Source organism: Amborella trichopoda, chromosome 1, assembly GCF_054954075.1.
Source record: "Amborella trichopoda isolate Santa Cruz 75 chromosome 1, AtrichopodaSantaCruz75HAP2 v2.0, whole genome shotgun sequence".
NCBI classification, from domain to species: domain Eukaryota; kingdom Viridiplantae; phylum Streptophyta; class Magnoliopsida; order Amborellales; family Amborellaceae; genus Amborella; species Amborella trichopoda.
Window position 1 is genome coordinate 12,130,589 of NC_142336.1, and position 19,123 is coordinate 12,149,711.

Below are 19,123 nucleotides of genomic sequence, written 5' to 3' on the forward strand. Positions count from 1 at the left end.
TTCTAGATGCTGGAGTGGATCCTAAAGAGATACCACTTCCTCATGAATTAATCTTGAATCGAGATCTTTTGGCTCAACTTTATCCCAGTTTTGCCGAGGGATCAACCCCATTTTTTACCTTGAATTGGTCAAAATACGCGGAATTTCTTACTTTTCGCGGAGGATTAGATCCAGTAACAGGGGGTCTATGGCTGACCGATATTGCACACCATCATTTGGCTATTGCGATTATTTTCCTGATAGCTGGTCACATGTATAGGACCAACTGGGGAATTGGTCATGGCCTAAAAGAGATTTTAGAGGCTCATAAAGGTCCATTTACAGGCGAGGGTCATAAAGGTCTCTATGAGATCGTAACAACGTCATGGCATGCTCAATTAGCTCTTAACTTAGCTATGTTAGGCTCTTTAACCATTGTGGTAGCTCACCATATGTATTCTATACCCCCTATCCATACCTAGCTATTGACTATGGTACACAACTCTCGTTGTTCACACATCACATGTGGATCGGTGGATTTCTCATAGTTGGCGCTGCTGCACATGCAGCTATTTTTATGGTAAGAGACTATGACCCAACTACTCGATACAACGACCTTTTAGATCGTGTCCTTAGGCACCGTGATGCAATCATATCACACCTTAACTGGGCATGTATATTTCTAGGCTTTCATAGTTTTGGCCTGTATATTCATAATGATACCATGAGCACTTTGGGGCGTCCTCAAGATATGTTTTCAGATACCGCTATACAATTACAACCCATCTTTGCTCAATGGATACAAAACACTCATGCTTTAGCACCTGGTGCAACAACAAGCACCAGTTTGACTTGGGGAGGTGGTAATTTAGTAGCAGTAGGTGGAAAAGTAGCTTTGTTACCTATTCTACTAGGAACCGCCTATTTTTTGGTACGCCACATTCATGCATTTACGATCCATGTGATTGTATAGATAGTACTGAAAGACGTTCTATTTGCTCGTAGCTCCCGTTTGATACCTGATAAAGCAAATCTGCGTTTTTTTTTCCCTTGTGATGGACTCGGAAGAGGGGGAACATGTCAAGCATCTGCCTGTGATCATGTCTTCTTAGGTCTATTCTGGATGTGCAATGAGATTTCGGTAGTAATATTCCATTTCAGTTGGAAAATGCAGTCGGATGTTTGGGGTAGTACAAGCAATCAAGGGGTGGTATCTCATATCACGGGAGGTAACTTTGCACAGAGTTCCATTACTATTAACGGATGGCTCCGGGATTTTCTATGGGCACAGGCCTCTCAAGTGATCCAGTCTTATGGTTCTTCATTATCCGCATATGGCCTATTTTTCCTAGGTGCTCATTTTGTTTGGGCCTTCAGTTTAATGTTTCTATTCAACGGCCGTTGTTATTGGCAAGAACTTATTGAATCCATCATTTGGGCTCATAACAAATTAAAAGTTGCTCCTGCTACTCAGCCTAGAGCCTTGAGCATTGTCAAAGGACGTGTTGTAGGAGTAAGCCATTACCTTCTGGGTGGAATTGCCACAACATGGGCATTCTTCTTAGCAAGAATTACTGCAGTAGGATAATGGCTATGAGGATTTGAAAGGCATTATGGCATTAAGATTTCCAATGTTTAGCCAAGGCTTAGCTCAGGACCCCACTACTTGTCGTATTTGGTTTGGTATTGCCACCGCACAAGACTTTGAAAGTCATGATGATATCACTGAGGAAGGTCTTTATCAGAATATTTTTGTTTCTCACTTCGAGCAGTTAGCAATAATCAGTGCCGCTCAAAAGAAAACCTCCGCGCAAGAAAACCTCCGCCCCAGTGCCGCGCAAAAGAAAACATCCACTTGAAAGAGCCGAGCAAAAAAAACCTTCCAGTTCCAATTTCAGTTGGTGCCAGTTTGGCAAGTTGGGCACTTCGCTTCACCTGTGCACCAACTTGAAGGGGAGTATTGAAGATATACCAAATCAAATTGCTTGGTTAAGTTGGTTATTGGTGATAAGCCTCAATATTTTCTTTTATCTATTTTCCTTTATCTCCAATATTCATTGAGATTATCCTCTATGTATAGAGGCACGTATTTGTGTAATTTTTTATTCAAAAATAGTGAAGATGTAGCTAATTTTGTATTATCTGTTTTCTCTTCACGATAACATAGCAAAAAAAAACCTCCGCTCAAGCTTTAACAAAACCTGATTTTCTTAAAGATCGTAGCATAATAAGAGCAAAAGAAAACCTCCACTTAAACTTTAACAAAACCATTTGATTTTCTTAAAGATCGGAGCATATTCACAAAGTTTTGAACATCAGCTCAATTTACTAATCATCTTCTTCTTTCTTTACTGATTATAGATCTCATGTGATTAAAACTCTTTCAGCGCAAGCTAGTTTGAGCAAAGTTCAACGTTGAAAGTTAGGTGTCGTGGTCTTGGCAAGCGCTGAGCCTGTGCCAAGCCCAAGCACCATGGGTGAGTCCAAGTTGACTCGCCAATTTCCCTTAAAAATCCCATCCTTATTTTTCACAAGAGCAATATTTATTATATAAAAAGAGAAAGAAAACAAACAATTAAGGAGAAGCTTCCTTCCTGATTTTTGCCTGTGAGGTCAAATCACCTATTATGAAGAAATAATTTTTGGCCGTATAGTTTTTGACCCAATCCAAGTATATAATGTGAGGAAAATCATAATATTCTTTGATTGGGATAATAAATGAAAAATCTTTTCTCTCTCTAGAGTGTTTGTTTGATAAATTTCCCTTAAACAGGATACACGTCTTGAGTACCTAGGCACGTTTGGGAGCAATCCTGGGACATAATTAGATTGTGTTGAAACGTCTTTAACTTTTGGAAGAAGGGGAAAATTTGGAAAGCAACCCTCCCTAAAACTTCTAGCTCATGATTAATGTCCTTGATGGAAGTTTTGAAACTGAATAGAGGCCTTTTAATTAAATTAAAAGATGGTAAGATGTTAAATAGTTAATCTCATGGTTCTTTTGATAAATATCTCTTGAAAAAGTAAGTAACATATCCATGTAATTTAGATGTTTTTGACTGATCTCTCTGCATTTTGTTCTCGTTAGATTTCTATATATTTGGGTCATTAGTGTAATCCTGGAAATGGACCCAAATCTGGCCCAGGACTCGCGGGTATTTCAAAATGGGTCCAGGTAGGGGTTTAATCCTTGGACCCGCATGTAAGGTAAGGGTTTTTCATAATGAACCCGAAGATTTTCTCACCCTTACCTTTTTTTTTTTTTATAGCAAACCCCCTCACATCATTTCTTTAAATCTTTGGATGTGGGAGTAAAAGATTTTCCCTTATCTCTAGTGGCTAGTGGTGTGTATTCAGTTTTGGGGAACTTGAGAGAGATAAACTTGTGGGTTTTCCTTTTGTAGACCTGCAAACATCTTGGGCTTTTTTTCCAACTTGCATTTAGAGAGGGAGAGAGAGTGAGTGTTATTTCCTTCGAGAGTGCAACATGGAGATCTTAGGAGAGAGAGCTCAAAGCATAATTTATTTTCTCTAACCCCCAAATGGAGGCAATCCTAGTTTTGACCCCCATGACTCTTTCTTACCAGCCTCATTCTCTTTCACGCTCACAACTAACCCAATGTATCTCTAAAACATCTGTTTAAAAATTTTAGAAAAAATTACAAAAAATCCTTAAGACTACAATTACTATGCAACTTACTCCCAACCTAACTTATTCTTGCACTTGTTTTTCCAAAGAATACTTTCTATGTAAATACCCCTCAACCAAAAAAAAAATTGAAAAATACCTAAACTACCCACCCATTAACTTTACCCTCCCATTGACTTAATTTTTTAACCAAATTTTCTCTCTCTTTCTCGCACTTTTTTAACCTCAGTTTCCCTCTCTCTCTCTCTCTCTCTCGCTCTAACTCTCGGCCTGAGGTTCTTCCCTCTCTCTCGCTGTCTCTCCTGGCCCGACCTCCTTCCCTCTCTCTCGCTCTCTCTCTCGGCTCGAGCTCTCTCCCGGCTCGAGCTCTCTCCCTCTCCCGGCTCGAGCTCTCTCCCTCTCCCTCTTCAAAAGACTGAAGGCCCACCCTCTCCCTCTCCCTCTTTGAGCTATCAATTTCTTCGCCCTAGCCGAAACCCCAAAGCCCAAGTTCGAATTTTAGCCCAATCTCTCAGCCCCATTAAATGTATGAAAGAGTTTTTTAACTATTTCTTATTAAATAAATATATTACAGATTTATGGAAGAAAATCGCTAAAATCTGTTGTAGGGTTATTGTTTGATTAAATTTGTTTATTTGATCCATCATTGACAATGAAGTGATGGATTGCTTGTTGCTTAAGAATTATTAACGTTTTTTTATGAATTTGTTATAGAGTTTGGCTTTTTTTCTCTATAGTCATTTTAGGGCTAGAATGTTCTAGGAAATTTTGAGTGTTTTTTAGATTGAAAATCATTCAATCATTTGATCTAAATTGATTACTCATGGCTTAAGAATTATTGAAGTTTTTATTTTGAATTTGTTATGGAGTTTGGTTTTTTTTCTCTATTTTCTATTGTCATATTAGGGCTAGAATGTTCTTCGTGGTAGGAAATTTTGGGTTTTTTTTATATTGAAAATCATTCAGTCATTTGATCTCAATTGATGGCTCATGGCTTAAGAATTATTGTAAGTGCTATAGAGTTTGTCATTTTTTCTCTATTGTGATTTTAGGGCTTCAATGTTATTAGCTGTAATAAATTCTGGGTTTGTTTTGTTGTATATGTTTTCTCTTGGTTATCTTTGCATCAATTGTTTTTTATTTGATGATCCATCATCTTTCTCTTGTTCAAATTTAGTTTGTCATTAAGAAAAAAATGCCTAGCTCTTGTTAATTTTAGTAGTAGCTCTTTAAAAAAAAAAAAACCCAAAAAATAGACTTTAGTATGGTCTATATTGCTAGTTGTATATATTGTGCTTATCTATATTTTTTGATGGAACTATAGCTTAGAGAAATAGTATTGCTTAGCTATAGCTTAGAGAAATAGTATTGTTTATATACTAGAAATTTAGGATGAGATTTTTCTCCAATTTGAAATGCATTCGAATGCACTTCTACAAAGTCATTTAGTTTTGTTTCATTTCGCAAAAGATGGGCATTGTGCTAGTTTAACTTGGATACGAACTAGTTTTTACTTTGTAGAAATATTGAATTGCATGTTCATCTTAAAAGTTGGGTCGTCTTTTGAGGCTCTTTATTTCAAGACTATGTTCCATAATTTACTAAAAAATCCAGATATTAATAGGGTAAAATCATTAAGATTGCAGTATTTAGATAATCATTGTTAGAAATGTTTTTGTAGTTTATGTACCCCCCAATAATATGCCTACCTACCTCTCGTTAAAATTTAGTTGTAGCTCTTTTAAAAAGCTATAGATTGAGCCTACCAAACTTGCGCAAGTTCAATTCGTGAAGTGTAAATTTTTACAAATCTTGTTCAGGACAAAAGAAAATGAATGATAGCAAATTGATTTATTGTATTTTTGGTAGAGAACTCCAATCAAATGTCAATGGGACTTTAGATTATATTGGTGGTGATGCATGTACATTTATGATTGACAATAGAACTAGGTTAGATGGCCTGCGAAAATACGTAGTAGAGCATTTCAAACTAAACATGCACTTGATAACATTGAGGTATTTTGTCTCGACAAATAGAAGATTTATTGTGAATCTATTCATTAATGATGATATTGAGAGGATGTTGAATGCACATGAAGGCGAGAATAATGTGTTCGTCTATGTATTTGATGGGAGTGGACAAAGGGGTGGAAGTACGTCGCGTAATACTAGCGTAATCGAAGAGGTCAGACCACCCCAATCCTCAAATGTTTTGGTCTCTGGTTTCGAACAAAGTAATGCATCAAGGTTGCTTAGCAGTGTTTGTTCCATTTGTATTCATTTCATACTATTGGTGCACATATATTTATGATTGATTCTATTTTTTTTTTTAATTGGATATGCCACTTTTCTCTCTATTTCTTTATTGGATACGCTACTTGTGGTTTTTTTTTTATGCCAATTATGAAAATAGTATTAGCAATGCAAGACCGGAACAACCAAGAGGCACAGGGGAGCCATCCACTTCATCGGGTCAGAGGCAAGAGGTATGATGGTCCATTTGTTTTTACTTAATGATTTACATTAATTAAGTATTTCTCATATTATTTACTATTATCATTTCTTAATAAGTTTAATTTTAAGAGATAAATATACTTCGTATCAACAAATCAACTCAAACCCTAGCAAAATGGAAGCTCTATCAACGACAGGTAGCTCTTATTCAAAAGACCGAATTGAGTCCATTGGTGGATATTGGGGTCTCGCATATCGATTACAATCTACTGAGGGCATTTATAGGGAAAGGGTACAAGGTCACAAATACTACATGTCTAACCATTGGTGAAATGGCTCCAACCCTATACGATGTGTGGCAGTGTAGACACCTCATTTTTTTAAAAACCGGCAAATTCCATGATTTTCCTAACTTTAGATAACCCATAGGACCCACTATTTCAGTAGACCCCTAAACTATAGACCACATTAATCCATGGTCCCCATCTTAGCAAATCTTGTAGTGTTGAGACTGTTTCAGTAGACACCTAAACCATGGACCACTGTAATCCATGGTCCCCATCTTAGCAAATTTTGTAGTGTTTAGAAGTTACCCATTTTACATCTAGCAAATCCCAAGCTTTCAGTAGTTCTCCATTTACATCTAGCAAATCCCCAGCTTTTAGTAGTTATCCATTTTGCACTTAGCAAATCCTATATTTTTTTAGTAGTTATCGATTCCACACCCATGGTTTTAGTAGCTATCCATTCTACACTTAGCATATCCCATAGTTTTTATTCTACACCCCTATTAGGTGTTTAAGAGAAAAAACTAGCGTGCCTAAGAAGGGGTGGGACGTGTAGACCAAAAAAACGGGGGGACGTGTAGGCCAAGGGAGGAAGAGCTAGGACGTGGGAGGCTAGAAGTTAGAGAGAGAGAGTCAAGAGAAAGAAAAACTTAGACCTAGGCAAACCCTGGTTTTAAGACACCCTTAGATCAAGAAAGTCATTCAACCAAGCCAAGACTTAGTCAAAACTTGAATAGAGAGACAGATGACGCACAACATAAACTTAGCCCGTCCTAATATGGGCGAAGCCTGGAAACCTTGGAAGTCTCAGGCCAACTGGCCCTGTCTGATATTTCTTTCACCTTTTTGCATTTCTTTTCTATATTTTTTATTTTTATTAAATTAAATCTATTTTATTGTATTTTATTTCCTTTTTTGTATTGCAGATCGATGCTCACTCTGCCACTGATCTGAGAGCAAATCTGCTTATTTCTTTGCGGATCGGACCTCAGATTAGAATTCGATTGTTCCCACTATCTCTATTACTTTTTCAAAATGAGTTTGTAGTGTTCAGATCTGAGGGATCTGCTTCTGGAGATCTCTTCGATTTTGCATCGTAAACAGTTTGACACCCACCATTCAAAATAAAAAAAAAAAAGTCTCCTTTCGAGGGCCATGTTTTGATTAAAAAAAAAATTTGCTTGATTATCTTGTTGGCATCGTTCGAATGTCTTTCTATTTGCCAAAACAAAAAAAAAATCAGTTGGCTCCCTTAAAATAAAATAAAATAAAATAAAACAGTTTGCAAAACAATAAAAAAAAGATAAATCTTTTGAATAGAAAAGATAACTTTTTTGGAATAGCGCACTATCTGGTAGTCCAATGGTTTTTCCTAACTCCACTTGCTCTTATGCTAAAGTTTTAAATTTTCAAAACAGTAGAGATGTCTTTCGGCATAACGCAGCCTTATCTTTCACTTTTGTTGTGGAAAACTTATCTTTAAACTTCATCAACTTAGAACATTTTGTTCCCTTTAAAAAAAAAAAAAACCAAAAAAAAAAAAAAAGGCTTTCTCTCTTCGTGGTCATGATTTCTTTTCTCTAAAAACATGAGAGAGCAACCACCACTTGATCGCCGATAGTTGATCCATTCTATCTCGTTGATTTTTTAATAAAATATATACAAAAAAAAAAACTTTCTGGCTAAAATAACAAAAAAAAAAAACTTGTGGCCTTTCTCATTTTCAAAAAAAAAAAATTCCTAAAACAAAAAAGCCAAGGAAAAACCCTTTTCTTTAGAAGTCTCTTTGTTTAACAAAAAAAAAAAAATCTTCCCTATTTTTTTGCCACTTCTGCTCAGGCCTCTGAGGCCTTTCTGTTTCTTTCCTAAAAACTGATCATTTCTTCCCCTTCCTATTCTGGTCATTTTCTTCCTTTCCTAAAAACTAATCATTTTCTTCCTTCCCCTTCCTATTTTGGTCATTTTCCTAAAAAGAGGCGCTTGATTTCTTGCTCTATTTCTTTCCATCCAAAACTTTGTTAACTTAACTTCTTATTATTTCTTGCTCATGGCCATCACGTCATTCCAGCTTTTTCCGTCCAAAACTTTGTTAACTTAACTTGTTTTTATCTCCAACTTAACTTGTTATTATCTCCCTAGGGTTCCAGCCATCTACTTTCACTTCTTAGCTTAAAAAAAGCCCTCCTATCTATTTTTTTAAAAATAAACGCACTTCTTTTAAAAAAAGCAAATTCTTCTGCTTCAAGAAAAAAAAAAGAATTTCCTTTTAAAAAAATTAAATTTGTTTTTATTAGATTAAAAAACATATCATTTTTAATAAGTCTCGTTCTTTAAAAAAAAAAAAGGCCGATTTTCCTTCAAAAATAAAAATTTCATCCTACGGAATTTTTTCATTAAAAAAAATTAGATTAAATTATTATCTTGTAATTTAGTACTTGAATTTTTTTTTAAAAAAAAATTACATTTGAGGCAATTTTGCTTTCCCAAAAAAAAAAAAAAATTGGCCTTTATTTGTTCTATTTTCCTTCTTTCTTAGTTTAAAAAAAAATCAAGAAAATCACTTTTTTTTTTTTTTTCTTAAAGTCTTTGCCATCTCCAAAAAAAAAAAAGTAAAAATCCTTGATCTTCTTTGGTTTGAGAAAAAAGAAATGAAAAAAAAAACAAAAATCCATCTTTCCATTCTTTTGGAGTTGATCTGCTTAATTTGTTACCTATTTTCATTTTTTTGATATTCACGGGATTTTGTTACCAATTTTAATCTTCTGTGATATTGAGATTGAGAGAAAAAAAGGAGAAGAAATGGAAAAAAGAGATTGAGAGAAAATAAGATGAAAAGATCGAAAGAGAGAGTTTTAGGGCGTGGGAGAGAGAAAAATAAAACAAATAATAATAATAATAATAATAAGCCACTACTCTTTCCAAAAAAAAAACAAAAATTAAGGTGATCTTGCTTTTTCAAAAAAATATATATTAGGCCTTTATCATTTTTGAAAAAAAAAAAAGAAAATTTCTTTTGCAATAAACTAAAAATTTCCTGAAGTCTCTTTGTTTAAAAAAAAAAAAAAAAGATCATTTTTGTGAAAAATTGTTTTGTCTTTTTCAAGGTCAATCTATCTCAAAAAAAAAAAAAAAAAAAAAAAAAAGAGTGGGTGTTTGAGGCCATCTTTCTTTCCACTAAAAAAAAAAAAGGTATCTTTAATTCTTTTTATTTTGAAATAAAAATTCCCTTTCTTAAAAAAAAAAAATCAGCAAAGTTTTTAGGCATCTATGTCAAAAAAAAAAAAAAAAAAGGCTTTAAAGGTAATCTTGTTTTCAAAAAAAAAACTAAGGTATTTCTCATTTCTGAAAATTAGTCATCTTTGTCTAAAAAAAAAAAAAAAGATCTTTTAAATGCAATCTTGCTTTCATAATAAAAATAAAAAATTTAAGGCATTTCTCTTTTCCTTAAAAGAAAATTTTCCTTTGAAAGAAAGAAAATGGTTAAAAAAAAAAAAAATCACTTTTACTACAAAAGTTTTTTTTGTAAGTCATTTCATTTTCACAAAAAAATAAATAAATAAGAATCTTCACTTAAAAAAATCACTTTTGCCGATTCTCTCTCTTCTCATAAAAAAATAAAAAAAATAAAAAAAAATTGATGGTCACCTACACTCTCTCTCTTTCTAATTATGCTCTGATCGAGTCACCATAGACTCGAAGCACGCTCAACTAGGCATGGGTTGTACCTGGTTCTACTTTACAAAATTGTGTACCTTTTTAGGGGTTGCTTACCCCTACACTTGAACTGTGCTTTGGTCGGTCAAGACTCTGACTCGAAGCGCATCTCACTCTGCACGATTTGTGCTAAGTACTCACATTTCTTGCTTTTTGTGTGTTTGCTTGCTTGCTATCTTTCTTTTCACTTACATGCTTCTTTACACACTTCTTTACACACTTCTTTGCACACAACTGATCGGGGAAGCCCGAGAACCAACAAACATTTTCGAAAACCCTAAAAATCCGGCACTAACTGTCATGAGGGGAACCTAGCGTTGAGAGCCGAGGCGGTTATGATTCGCGTAGCTTTAACTGTAAGCACCCCTCCGTCATCCTTAGCCTCAAAGCAAATCCACACATAGTAGGACTTGATTAAAATCCTATAATAGGAGGCCTGGATCAACGTGGGGACCTATTCAGCTTAGCCACATTTCAATTGTTAGGAACCCACTCCAACGGAGCCTACCCATAGTTTAGGATAAAATTTTTCGAGTGTTGTGTTTGCGTATCTCAATTAATTAGTATTAGATCTTAGTCCGGGTCTGATTCTAGCCCGAGCTGAACCCTATTGGGTTTGAGTCCATGCTCATACTCAGCCCAAACCAGGTCCAAACCAGGTTCACACCCAACTTCCAACCTTGGTCCCTTTTTGGTCTGAGCCAAGACTCACGCCAAATCTCACCTCAACCTTAGTCCAGGTCCACACTCAATCTATATTTGAGACCTTCTGGGTCCAAGTCCAGGCTTGTACCCAGTCTAGCTCAGGTCCGAACCAGGTTCACACCTAGGTCCGAACCTAGGCCCCCTTTTGATCTGATCCAAGGGCTCGTGCCTAACCCAACCTTGATCCAGTGTGGGTCCACACTCGGTCTAATTTTCAAAACCCTCCTGGTCCAAGCCCAGGCTTGTGCCCAGCCTAGCTTAGGTCTGAATCAGGTTTACACCCAGGTCCGAACCTAGGTCCCCTCCCGGTCTGAGCCAAGACTCATACCCATCTAGTCTAGATCTCAGTCTAGGTCCTAGCTTAGGTCTAAGTATAGACTGCCTCTAGAACTAGACTAGGTTCATCTTAACTCAAGGTTCAAACTGAAACCCATTGAGTCTAGCATGATCCATCCAGTCTGGTCTTTGCTTATGTCTAGATTATGTCCCTAGACTTAGACTAGGTTCACCTTAGTTTAGGTTCAAACCTAGGTCCATCAAGTCAATACATAGGTCTTTCTAAGCCTAATCTAGGTCCATGTCCAAGCTAGGGCCAACCTTTCTAGTCTAGTACAAGTTTAGGAGTAATGACCCAGGATCCAAGCAAAGAAAGGTCCAACCCTATGGCTCCAGCCCAGTCTGGATCTAGAGAACCTGGTCAGTCTAAGAGGCGTCGTCACAATGCTCCCTCCAAATCCATAGCACTCGTGTCAATGAGCCGAGTCTCAACCTATATGGAATCATACCTAGCCATCCAAGCCGCCTTCGGAGCCATCATTTGGAAGTCACGAACCAATAGGTTAATAGGGTCCGTAATACCCTGAACAGTCAAGGGGTTAGACCAGGGGCAATCCTCCAAGACATGGGAGTTAGCCTCAAATCTAGTTGGCACACCAAGAGTAAGGCCCCGACCCAGATCCCTGAGTCAATCAATCCCAGTCGGGTTAACCCCGCAGTCCAATTAGCAACCCAACATTCCAATCTTAATCAGCCAGTTAGGTGGCAAGTGAGTTCACACACAGTCAAGGGAAGTCTACCCAAGCAACCCATCACCAGTAAAAGTCAGAGCTTTGACCTAACCAAGTATCAAGACAATCCTAGGGTGCGTGCATACTTTCAAGACCGATTAAACTAAGGGTACACCATCCAGCATAGTCAATCCAAGTAGGTCAAGTCAGAAGCTCAAGTTATAAGGCATGCCCAACTTGTTGGCTCAAATCAAGACTACCCTAGGGGTGCTAGCCTGCCAATCCAATGGATTAGGGGCCACGGATCTAACTCTAGTCATCACTCGAGGTCAGGACTACCTAAGGGGCAGACTCTATCTAGTAGTAGTTATGGCCTTCCTTCACTCTTTCAATTCAATGTTGGGACAAGAGAATACCATAACAATAGGGATAGATCATCCAGACACGATCAAGGGCAGGAAGACTTAACCGCCCAAGGTTGGAGGTCTAGTCATCATAGTAGCATGAGTCATCCCAATCAAGTGGTGATTCTAACCTACATCGTTCTTGCATGGCCAAGTAGTGCAAAGTCCAACTAATGGATCAACTCAAACCCAATTAAACCCAGGTGAGTCTATAGGCCAACAACCGACATACCGAGTTCACCACACACCTCAGGCTCAATTCTTGGGGTAACCTGCTACATGGGCCCAACAGTCAGTCTATACAAGCCACATACCGCAAATCCAGATCCAACAAGCCATACAACCGAGTCAGGTCACTGTTATAACAACAACTCAATTCACCCACATGAAACGCCTCCAGGACTCTTTAGAGAAAATGAGAATATGGGATTTCTTAGCTCCTAAAGCCTACGTACAAGAGACTCTAGAACACCTAGAAGATCTTCTAATCGGGTTTGTGATGCCACAATTCAAAAACAAATTTTCAAGGAAAGAGGATCCTGCGGCACACATCAACACCTATTTATTAATAGTCCATACATTGCGAGACCTACCCAACTAACTTAAGGTCATGTTCTTGTATATCTTATCAAAAGAGCCCCTGATGTGGCACCGGAAATTCATGTAGGATAACCCTCAAGCAACTCCTGACGAAATGTTCAAGCAATTTTCCTCTCGTTATTTTGGGACGGGGCCAAGACCCATCACCCTTGGTGAGTTAACTTCCACCAAACAAAAGTCTGGCGAGTCTCTTTCAAACTTTATAACCAGATTTAGAGAGGCTGTTATGAGAGTCGTCGAAACCCCACTCCCTGAATCTGTGAAGGTAGGCATGGTAATAGAGAACATGACTTCAGAATCTGTCACCTTTTTTAGCAATAGGGCGGTCCCTTACTTGTTTGATGTTATGCTTGAAAGAGTATCGCGATATGAGCGAGCCAAGGAGGATGAAGCCAAAATCTTTTGTAACCTAATGATAGTCGACCCTCCACAAGAAGGAGAAGGGAATAAGGATTCGACTAGTGAGGGACCCTCTCAAGAAGGAGAGGTGAACTTCATCGACGTGAACTTGATCGAGAAAAATGACCCTTCTGCAAATCATAGACGAGAAGAGAAAAAAAATTACTCAACCACATGGAGAATGCAGACTTCCATGCCAAGGAAATTCACTCACATCGATATCCTTTTAACCCATCATCCCAAGTAAATGCAATATAAGAAGACCCACACGTGTGGGATGGTGAATTAGACTCACAAGTGATCCAAGATGAACTCGAGCATAAGCTACCGAGATTCAGAAGTTGTAGATTCTCAAACTCATGGTGACAAGAAAAACCTTACGTCCGATATGATTACTCTTAAGGAAACTGAGCAGCAAATTCTTCAAGAAAAATTATTTCCTCAAAAATCAAAGGAAGCTGATCTTTTATAACTCTTACGAGACCCACCTAGGCCATCTTCACTAGACTTGCTCTCCAACCTACCTATATGGGATGAGGAGCCATGCTTAAAAGATTTAATTGAGTCACCCTTTGAGATGAACCCAGTTATAGATGATGGCGAAGCAAATAGCCCAAATTTGACTAGTCCAAAAGATTTGATACCTCCACTAGAGTCGAAAGAGCTCGAACCTTTAGAAATTATAAGGGGATCACTTGGGCTACCTTCACAAGATTTTGTGGATGATTCGCCCATCTGGGACAAAGAACGAAATATTGAATACCGACATAGGTCATCTCCTCAAGAGGAGAGATTTCCAAAGCTTAACTAGGGCAGGAACACAACTTCGATAGCCGGGGCACCCCTATATCAAGAAAGTTCATCTCATGAAGAACAAGTTCCTAATGGAATAAAAAGCCCTGCAGGGGCAACCCATCAAACTACCTAATAGGGGCAATCTCCTCTCATGAAGAGGGCACAACAGGGGCAATTAATGAGATTGAGCCCCTATTTGTTAACTCCCAACATGCCATAAGGCCATTCATCGTCAACTCAGTTACTCTTCTTGTGAGAGAGTCTCTCCCAAGCTCGAGCAGAGAAGGAGCCCACTACGGAATTAACTCCTAAAAAGAAGCACAAAATTTGAAATGAAAGAGACAATTGTAAAGGAGTTGGGTGATCACTCACCCTTGCAAATAACCAAATGGGGCATTCACGCCTCAAACTTCAAAAGGCATTAATGCCTAATGAGTAATATAAATATTCTTATTAACGGGGAAAAACCTAATGAGCTTGTCCGTACATGCAAAAGATTGAGGGATTAAAAAACTAAGAGTGATTATTAGTCCCAAAATCAAGGTACAAGTGGGGCAATTCAAGGATAAATCCAAGGGGAACTTGACGACCATTGTCAAAGAAATATTGGATGTCAACCTGGGGCAAGGGAAATCAGAAGATGGCTGATATTAAAAACTCCTTGCCACCTGGATAAGGGAAAGATCATCAAATTCATACATAGTCTTAAAGCGAAATACCAAAAAAAGAAAAAAAAACACCATTGACTCTTCTTCTTCCTCCTCCTCCTCCTCCTCCTCCTCCTCCTCCTCCTCTTCCTTTGTCATCATTTTCTTCAAAAAAAAAAAAAAAAATTCCTCTAAGCTAAAAATCTGAAAGGAACCCATGCCTTGGAAAAAAGGCAACCGGGCAAAACACCCGAAAGGGACCCCAGGGGCAATGAAAAAAAAAAAAATATGTTGGGCTTAAATTTTGAAAGGAACCCCAAGCGTTGGAAAAAAGGTTACCGTGTTGAACACCCGAAAGGGACCCCGGGAGCAATGAAAAAGAAGAAGTTCTCTCCTTTCCTTCTATTATCTAAAGTCTTTTCTCTCTAAACATCTTATCTTCCTTCTTCTTGAGTCAGAATGGTGTCAAAAGAAAAATCAATGAGCATTAGCCTGATGGAACTTTGTTAAAGACCTCGATCATTTGGACTTCGAAAGATGAATGGTGGAGGAACGAAATCGAAAATTTAAAGAGATTCTGAATACCCAAGGGCAGTATCCTATATTTTCAAGACTACATTTTGCTCAAAAACACCAAAAAACTCTCCTTTGAATTGAAATATAATAGCTGCGGTTGGAAGATAAAGAAATACTTGATGATTTCTCATCCTAAAGATTTAAGCAAGAAGTCGACAAGCTCGTATAGGGTTCACCAAAGGGGTCACAAGTGGTTAAACTGTAAAACCCACATTAAAAAAAAAATGCTTCAAATTTCATTTCAAAGCTTTTCTTTTAAAAAACACTCCATAGTTGTATGAGTATAACTGCTAACTACCTAGTCCATCGCTGCATGATGTTAAACTCCTTAGAGGGCTCTATGGTTTCAGGAACTAAAACTGCTAACTAAAAATTTGTTTTTCAAAATATCTTTCTTATTTCAAAATTTCACTATATATCTTGTGTTTTCAAAAACTTTAATTTCTTTGTTAAAATCGTAACATGTCCAAGTTCTGGCTTCTATTTCAAATCTCTCCCTATTTTCAAAATTTCTAAAAAGACTTTAAAAAAAAATGCAAGAGCTTGGACACCCGTATATAATGATTACTGTGTTGTCGCCTTATCTCTCTCTTCAGAATTGACGAGGCAAACATATTCCTAAAACAAGTAAAACCTATAGACGATCTTAAGAAACCCTAAAGAAATCAAAGAAAATGTCAGGTTTAAAAATTTGAAATTGTGAAAAACCTTGAAGGTAAGTGGCATGGCCAGAAAATCCAACTCGAGTTTCAAGCTTGTGTAACTCACCGACATCTCACGTCAAAAACCTTAGGATGAAAATGCCTTAGGTGGGTGAGTGGGGCACCCAATGTCTTAGAGGGATACTTGGTGTGCCCTCTGACCACAAAATGTCAGGATGAAAGTTAAAATGGCTGCATTTTCTTTGCTGCTCACCTACCCCTTAAAGGACAGGGAGCACCAAAGAGTATTTACTTCTTTCCCTCGAAGGACAGGGAGTACCAAAGAGGGGTAACTTAGACACCCCATTTTTAAAAAAACGGGCAAATTCCAAGATTTTCCTAACTTTAGATAACCCATAGAAGTTATAGAGAGAGTCAAGAGAAAGAAAAACCTAGCCCTAGGAAAACCCTAATTTTAAGCCACCCTTAGATCAAGAAAGTCATTCAACCAAGCCAAGGCTTGGTCAAAACTTGAACAAAGAGACAAAGAGGACACACGGTATAAACTCAGCCGGTCCTGATACAGGTGAGGCTTGGAAGCCTCAGGAGTCCAGGGCCAACTGGCCCGGTCTAGTATTTCTTTCACCTATCTGCATTTCTTTTCTGTATTTTTTATTTTTATTAGATTAAATCTGTTTTATTGTATTTTATTTTCTATTTCATATTTTGGATCAATGCTAGCTCTACCACTGATCTAAGAGCAAATCTACTCATTTCTGAGCAGATCTGACCTCATATCAGAATTTGATTGTCCCCACTATCTCTATCACTTTTTTAAAATCAATCTATGGTGTTCAGATCTGAGGGATCCTCTTCTAGAGATCTCTATGATTTTGCATCGTAAACTGATAGATATTAAGGATACCCGTGACAGGCGAGCCTATAACCGGCATCAAGCCTGAAAACTATGTTGCTTTTGTCAATGAGTATCTGAGAGATTGCCCTAAAGACGTCACCCCGATGTGTCTTAATCATACATGGTTGAGGAAGAGATTTGAACAACTACCAAAACAGACTACCAAATTAGAACTCACGCAACACACACAAGTGTATCTCCTTGATTTAATTGGCACAAGTATATTTTCCGACTCATCTAAAGGATCGTCGCTTTCAATGTACCTGCAATTGTTTCGAGATTTCGATGGGGCGGGGAAGTATGCATAGGGTATTGTGGCACTTGCTTTCTTATATCGTTCCTTGTCTAAGGTCGCAAGCAGGGACAAAAATCATTTTCATGGGCCAACGACCTTACTACAGGTATTTATCACTATCTTTATAGTTTATATTTACAATATTACAATTTCTTTGGCTTCTTAGTTCTTGTTTTTTCTACAATGCTGGATCTATGAGCATTTTCGAGCTGTAGCCACCAAGGCTACATTGCTCATCAACCCAAGAATGCCTAGAGCTTGCATGTGGAAGAAACAATCATGCCACAAAAACATCTCGTTTGATAACATCTTGTTTGATATGGTTAGTGGTTGGCTTGTGTACTTATATTCTAGTAGATAATCAACCTAGGAATGCCTTGGCTTGTTGGCTTGTATGCTTACTTAATGTGTCATGTTTTTTTTGTGGGTGACCTAGCAACCATATGAGGAGTCACATGAAATTGCAGAATACTTCATGTGCTTATCATACCTCATAAGTTTCAACATTACAGAGTATTATATGTCTGATCGCATGCTGCGACAATTTGGGAAGGTGCAAGGGATTCTTGTTATGCTACCCAAGTGGGATAGGAGGGACAAGGTTGGTATACACCCCACAAATCGAACTGAAGAGTTGAGCAGGCAAATAAAAGATTGGAAGTAATGAGAACGTAATGTTGTCAAGACAGCCCTGAATAAATTTGGTGGTGTACCTATAGAAGAGTACATGACTTGGTACAACATGTTTATACAAAGATTTAGAAAAACCCCCATGCCCCCCCCTGTTGCAGACGCAATCCCATATACAATCCTCCACAAGGCATGATGATGATAGTAGATTGCTATACTATTTCTTATATATATATTGTTATTTAATTGTCTTAAGATATCTTAAAATTATAAAAAATAAAACTAATGGTCTATTTTCTTTTTTTATTGACTACTTGCAACGACATACATGTATAGAGATACTACAAGCTACGCTTAATGGTGAAGTATTAGCTGGAGAATCCAGACGTTATGTACAGGTGGCTCATGATCTACTATTGGGTAACACTTCTGTAGAGACAAGTGCGAACTAGGGGTGGAGAAGTGGAAAGTGAACGTGAGGAGGACGATGATAGTGAAAGCGAAGAAGACGATGATGGTGGAGAAGATGATATTCAAAGCCACGATGATGGTGAGAGCAACGATGAAAATGAGAGAAGAACAAAGAAAAAAGCAGATCACTTCCAAACACCGACGTTGTAAGAGGAATCGAGATGGAATTTGCGATCTTGAAGAGATGGAAGGACTATAGCGGAAACCGATGTGAGGGTTGAGATGGAGAAATTTAACCCTTTTTTTTAGTTTGATATGTATGTTTGAAATAGATGTAAAGTAAAGAAAATGGTTGATATTGATTTTGATGTTGACTTTGATATGTATTTTTTTATATTAAAAAGGAAATGATTCAAAGATAGTTGGATATATATGTTATTTGCCTTTCTTAATGATGATGGTATTTGGTTTTTCTCCCTAAACTGCAACTCTATTGCAAATTCTTTGTGATTACAAACATGAACACTTTTATAGTATGGAAATTGTCCAATCCTCATACCAAGCATAATGCAAGTTACTCAGATCAATCATCCACTTTCTGTACTTATCAACAGACAATATAGATGCTCATCTCTACCATTTTTATATAAGTAAGGCCGATGGATATATTACACCAACCCAGCATGAGCATAGTATATGGTCCCTTTAAGATACACATTGCATATTATAAGATTTTAAGTTTCTTGATTTTTCAAGTCTTATGGATATGCCTTGACTGAGTTCAAATTGAGTCATATGATCCTATTTAAACCATTTGCAGCCCTTGTCAAGTCCCCATCGAGATGCCATTCCTTATGGTATTGAACATTTGAAACAGAGGTTCATTATAAGCTTCAATTGTACTAGCATACAGATTTTTCTTTGACTTATGATTTGATGAAGAAGTTGGAATGTGAAAAAGAAGCTTCCATTACATTGTGACTGACATCACATCCATCTACCACTTAAATAGAA

General features: G+C 37.4%; 1 long non-coding RNA gene across 3 annotated transcripts; it reads left to right on the forward strand.

Annotated features, from left to right (window-relative positions):
• Positions 1 to 3,855: 3,855 nt before the first annotated feature.
• On the forward strand, positions 3,856 to 18,538 carry LOC110008142 (uncharacterized). 3 transcript variants are annotated; one of them, XR_016051628.1, is made up of 3 exons: positions 3,856 to 4,154; positions 5,728 to 5,813; positions 6,042 to 18,538. It is a non-coding gene; the product is annotated as an uncharacterized LOC110008142 (long non-coding RNA). The 3 variants fall into 3 exon arrangements; XR_016051623.1 differs by having other exon boundaries at positions 5,728 to 18,538; XR_016051627.1 differs by lacking the exon at positions 5,728 to 5,813.
• Positions 18,539 to 19,123: the final 585 nt, after the last annotated feature.